The following is a 6,421-nucleotide window of genomic DNA, read 5'->3' on the forward strand; positions in this document are numbered from 1 at the left end:
AGACTAGCAGAAATGCCCATTGCTATTGGAAGTATACGCACATGTTTCCACTTGATGACATTCTGCCCTCCCACTTGATGACATTCTGCTTGTGGGTGGGTCTTGTACAATGACAAGGAGCAGCAATTATCGATCACATAAACAAACTCAATTATCAATAATACAACCACACAGTCCTAGAATTGTATTGTCGATCGATAGGATTTATCATGTCCGATGAAGTTTCGATCGAGAAACCTAACGATACTGAGCTAAAAATCTCATGCTGCCTTGCGATAGCCAAACTGAAAATCTTCTGATCTGATAAAGTTTCTTGATTGAAAAAAGGAATTGGGTGTAATAATTGTATGGTTTGTTCCCAGCATTACCCTTCTTGCCTAAAAGCTATTTTTACCTTTCAGCGCTCCTCCCATTAATTTGGCCATAACTTTATCACTGCTTATCACACCTGTACAAATGATTTATATCTTGTTTTTTTGCAACAAATTAGGCTTTTTGTGTGTGATACTTGTTTTCAGTAATTACTTTATTTTCTACACATTTTAAAGGGATGAACAAGGAAAATCGTCACAGCCTCACTCAGGCAGCTTCTAGCCTGCCAATCTGCCAACGCTGGTCATGCCCCTCCAGCACTGAAAACAGTTGAGGAGGTCAACATTCTGTGGCACCTCCAGAGGCTTAACACCAGGAAAGCTTCTGGCCCAGATATCCCCATATCCCATATATCCCCATATCCCCATCCTGCCTGAAAACCTGCGCAGGCCAGCTTGCCCCAGTCCTCACCTCCATCTTCAGCAAATCACTAGGGCAAGGTTCCCTCCTGCTTCGAAAAATCTGACATCATCCCAATCTCCAAGAAGCCAGGAGTCACAGATCTAAACAACTACCAACCTGTTGCCTTACCTTACCTTCGAAAGACTGGTCCTCTCCTATCTGAAATGCCACACTGCCACCCTACTGGGTCCTCTCCAATTTGCATACAGGGCAAACTGGTCTGTTGAGGACGCCAGTTAATATCAGCCTGGAACACATCACATATAGAAAAAGGGGAAACCGAGAGCCCAATATAGTGTAGTATGTATTGTAAAAAATGGAATAATGAAAAAAGTACAAGATTTATACTCACAAAACAGGGTTACCTCCTAAGCAACCACTGTATGGGCAGGTGGGGAGATTATCCTGTCCCCACTCAGGAATAAGAAGTCGCTCTCTGTAGATAGGAAACAAGGGGTATCCCCCTCCACCAAGGGTGGATATTCAGTATTAAGTAGAGTATACAGAGGCGCCAACAGAATAAAATCAACACGATAAAAGGTTAAAAATGCTTAGGAGGCAGTGGTGGACTTACCTCCTACAAGCAGACACTGAAAACTGTCTTATTCAAAATAAATATAGATTTTATTGGCATACTCCAAAAACGGGGGACTGCAACGCGTTTCACAGGCTTAAACCTGCTTCCTCAGACAATAAACATAAAGGAGCATACAACTGGAGACAAAGGCAGAGAATGGCGTTGTACATCAGGACCAAGTAACATATATGATATACTTAGTAATTAAACCAGTGGACAAGGGAGGAGGGATTGTCATCCTAAATTGAAAAGACTACTTAGAAGAGGCAGCACGTTTACTCGATGATAACCGATATTATGAGATTTTAGATACAGACCCCACCGAACAACTAGGCAAAATCTTAAGATCTCTGATTAACGATGCATTTGTCAATAATATCATAATGAAATGAAAGAAACTTTATTATCAACACACAACCCAAGACTCCATTTTTTTATTACTTACCTAAAATTCATAAAAGCCTCACCAAACCACCAGGTCGACCCATTATTTCCGGCATTAATTATCTCACTAGCAACCTGTCACAGTTCATAGATCAACACTTACAAAGTTATGTTCAATCCCTAGATTCCTACTTCAAAGACTCCTCACACCTCATACAACTACTCAGTACTACCACTTGGCAGCCCGATTACATATGGCTCACATGCGATGTCACCTCATTATATACAAACATACTCCACTCCTATAGCTTAACAGCCATTCAACATTTTCTTTCATCTAATCCATCCATGCCCCAAAGTCAACAATCCTTTTTAATCCAATGCACTGAATCATCCTTCACAATAACATTTTTACTTTTATGGATAAAATATCCCACCAAACAAACGGCACAGCCATGGGGAGCTCTTTTGCCCCTTCATATGCTAACCTCTCAATGGGATATTTAGAACATCAAAAAATGACACACATCAATTCATTTTCACAAAACATTGTTTTTTTATAAACGGTATATCGATGACTTAATCTTCATCTGGAAAGGAAGCATCACCTTAATCCCACAATTCATCGATTACTTGAACGCAAACAGAGCGGGCCTCCAATTTACATTTCACCAACTTCCAACAACCATAGAATTCCTCGACTTAACACTACTCATTGACTTCAACCTAATAAAAACAAAAACATATTTCAAACAAGTTGACGCCAATAACTACATTCACTTTGACAGCTTTCATCACCATCCTTGGACCATCAATACACCATACAGCCAGTTTAGGAGAATCCATAGGAACTGCACAGATCCACTTGATTACAATGCTCAGTCTAAAATTCTCACCAACTAATTCCTTGTCCGAAAATACCCGAAAAAACTGATAAAAGACGCCAAATTTATTGCAAAAGTCACAAAACCCCAAAACAAATCACCCAGTACAGCTGTCTCCACCTCTGTTAATTACCCTCAGTTCATCACGCGTTACAATGCTCAACACCCTCAGATGGGACATATTACAGGATCCATACCAACGACCATTTCTGCCCCCAACGCCAGCTATCACATATAGAAGAGCACCCAATCTTCGAAATATACTGGCCCCTAGCCATCTGCGCCCTATACCAGAACCTATACACCCGCTCAGGTAGCTAGAACCAAGATGTTATCCTTGCAACAACACCAGATGCTTAGCCTGTACCTTTATCCAGACCACCACTACTACATTTACTTCCAGCAGAACCCATACACAATTTCAAATCAAAGATCATATTACTTGTACCTCCCGAAACATTATCTATGTTATTTCCTGCCCCTGCCATCTTCAGTACGTGGGGCGCACCACCCAACCAGCTCGAAGTAGAATTGGGCAGCATAAAAGAAATATAAAAAATAATTTTCACCTGCAGTGTTTCACTTCATTTCACCACTCACCACAACAGCGACCCAAGCTTGTTCAAAATCACTTTCATAGAAACCATACGACAAAATCAACTGAATGCTTTTGAGCGTTTAAAGATTAGAGAAATGTATTGAATACAAATGTTGAGAAGCCTTACACCAGAAGGACTCAACGAACAACTAGAAAAAAATCTATTAACCAAAATTTGTCATATATATTTTTTAAGTCAGTCGCCTCTTTTATCATATCTTCTCCTTTTTAGTTTCCAATTTCTGGTTTATGTTTTTTAATTTTTTATTATAAAATATTTATTATCTATTTTTATTATGTAATTATTTATCCATATATTGATATTGATGCATATTCCACTATTAGGTCCATTTGATTGTTCTTTTATTTAAACCAAACACCTATGCCAGGATCCTCCTCCTCAATTTCAGTTCAGCCTTCAATCAACACCATCTGCCCCCACATTCTGCATGATAACCTGGGACAACTCGGTGTTGACCTCACCCTTTGCATCTGGATCACGGACTTCTTCACAAAAAGAACGCAGCTAGTCAGATTCGGTGGCCGCTCCTCCATTGTTAGAACCACACACAGGTGCTCCGCAAGTGTGTGTACTATCCCCGTTTCTCTTCTCTCTGTACACAAACAACTGAACATCATCGGTGGACACTGTTAAGGTCATCAAGTTTGCAGACGATACCACCATACTGGGACTCATCGGTGAAAATGGGGAACAGGAATATCGAAATGAGATTGAGCGGATCTACAGGTGGTGTAAGGAGAACAATTTTGTTCTAAATAAGACCAAGACTGTGGAACTGATAGTGGATTTCAAAAGAAACGCACCACCACTTAGCCTGGTCTCTATGGATGGAACTGAGGACACCAGGGTACACAACGCTCGGCACCTCCATCAGAGAGACCCTGAGATGGCATGTAAATACCACCACAATCCAGAAGAAATCGCAGCAAAGGCTGATCTTGAGGCAGCTGAGGAAGTTTGGAATGCCAAAGGAGATAATGACCAATTTCTATACTGCTACTGTTGAATCTGTCCTTTGCACCTCTATCATTGTCTGGTACTCAGGGGCAAATGAGAGGGGGACAAACTTCAGAGAGTAATCAACGCAGCTGAGAAGATCATCAGGCCTCCCCTACTCTCTCTGGACCCCCACTACACAGCGAGAATGAGGTCCAGGGCCAACAGGATCACACAAGATCCCCCTCCCCCCACGCTGGCAGTTGCTTCTTCAACCTCCTCCCCTCAGGCCACCGTTTTAGGTCAATCCCCTTCAAAACCACCAGACGTAGTAACACTGTTTTCCCACAGGTGGTCGTCCTTCTCAACTCAAGCTGAGTGCTTGCCCATAGGCTGACTCTCATGGCTGAACAGTACCACATGTTGCTACTTAGGAGTGGGTGCAGGGCCGAGGCAGAGGCAAGAGAGGCTCCAGCCTCAGGGCGCAGTGTAGGAGGGGGCACTCAACTCATTCAGCTATCATTCCCCTATTGTGTATGAAGCAGAGAGAAATAAGAAACGGGGATACATGTCAGTGACTGCAAGCCACATAACTAGATAGTAAGGTGTTGGGGGCCCTGGAGCGCCTCTTAGTCTAATAGCAATCAGTGTGTGACGGCTGGGGTGGGAGGGATGGAGGGGCACACTTTGGTGTCTCAGCCTTGGGTGCTGGAGGACCTTGTCCCGGCTCTGATAAAACCTACACATTTTATTTGTTCATTTGACCTGGCTTTCATAGCATTTAAATTATGCCCCTAGTACCATGTATGGTGGCAATATATTATTGGGAAATAAAGTTATATTTTTCCTCTTTTGGATTTTTTGTTTTCTCATTGTACAAGCCCACATCTGCAAAAATAACAGTAATATACTCTCATGACAAAGATATTGAAAAAGCTGAGTCCCTAAGTTTACTATTTATGTATTTTAATGCTGTCACTTTTGCTGTTTTTTTCTTTTTTTGGTTACAAGTGTTTTATCTTGTTAACCTCCTTGGCGGTATGAAAAATACCGCCAGGAGGGAGCGCAGCAGTTTTTTTTTAAATTTTTTTTTTTTTTATCATGTAGCGAGCCGAGGGCTCGCTACATGATAGCCGCTGCTGAGCGGCATCCCCCCGCCCGCTTCGATCGCCTTCGGCGATCTCCGATCAGGAAATCCCGTTCATAGAACGGGATTACCTGGAGGGCTTCCCCCGTCGCCATGGCGACGGGGCGGGATGACGTCACCGACGTCACTGACGTCGGGACGTCATTGGGAGTCCCGGGCCACCCCTCGGCGCTGCCTGGCACTGATTGGCCAGGCAGCGCTGGGGTCTGGAGGGGGGGGGGGGCCCGCGCCGCAGCAGATAGCGGCGATCGGGCAGGGGCCGGCGGCGATCAGAGTGCTGGCGCAGCTAGCAAAGTGCTAGCTGCGTCCAGCAAAGCAAAAATTATGAAAATCGGCCCAGCAGGGCCTGAGCGGCACCCTCCGGCGGCTTACCCCGTGTCACACACGGGGTTACCGCCAAGGAGGTTAACTAGGTTGGCGGGAGATGAAGCAGAAGGGGTTAATGACTATAGGAGATTTACTTTTTAATGTATTTTTATTGTCATTTTACTATTTGTCCACTAGATGTCCCTACACACTTTATCCTGTGCTCACAGGAACTGTTTATGAATGGTTTTACTTTCATGTTAATGAATGAACATGACTTCTGGCTGAAGCCATGATCACTCATTCACAGGCACTTTGTTTGCATTTGGGAACACGTGTTCCCATTCACCAATCATTGCCAAGTAAGTCCCAGCATGAATGCACCATGGGAGTGCTTGAGCTTGCAAGCAGCTCCCCCTGATTGACAGGGCATGCCTGTATGTTCTGTTTGAGGCAGGGCTGGTGCTTCCATAGAGGCAAAGGAGGCAATTGCCCCAGGCGCCAGAGTTTGTGGGGCCCCCAAGGTGCCCCTCCTCCCCTCCAGCTATGACAGTGTGCTGGTGAATAATGGGAACCTAAAAAATTATTTTTAGGGGACAGATGATGGATGATATGTGACAAGGGGGAAAGGGTATTGGATCAGGCCTGGCAGCTGGCTCAGGGGCCTTGGGGGTGATTTAGTTGGGGGGGGGGTGGCATGAGGGGGGCCCCCAAAGGTACTTTTGCCCCAGGGCCCCATTGTAGCTAGAACTACAAATGTTGGACTGAGGTGGGACAATTAAGAGTAGAGTTA

This window comes from Hyperolius riggenbachi, chromosome 1 (genome assembly GCF_040937935.1).
Source record: "Hyperolius riggenbachi isolate aHypRig1 chromosome 1, aHypRig1.pri, whole genome shotgun sequence".
In the NCBI taxonomy this organism is placed as follows: domain Eukaryota; kingdom Metazoa; phylum Chordata; class Amphibia; order Anura; family Hyperoliidae; genus Hyperolius; species Hyperolius riggenbachi.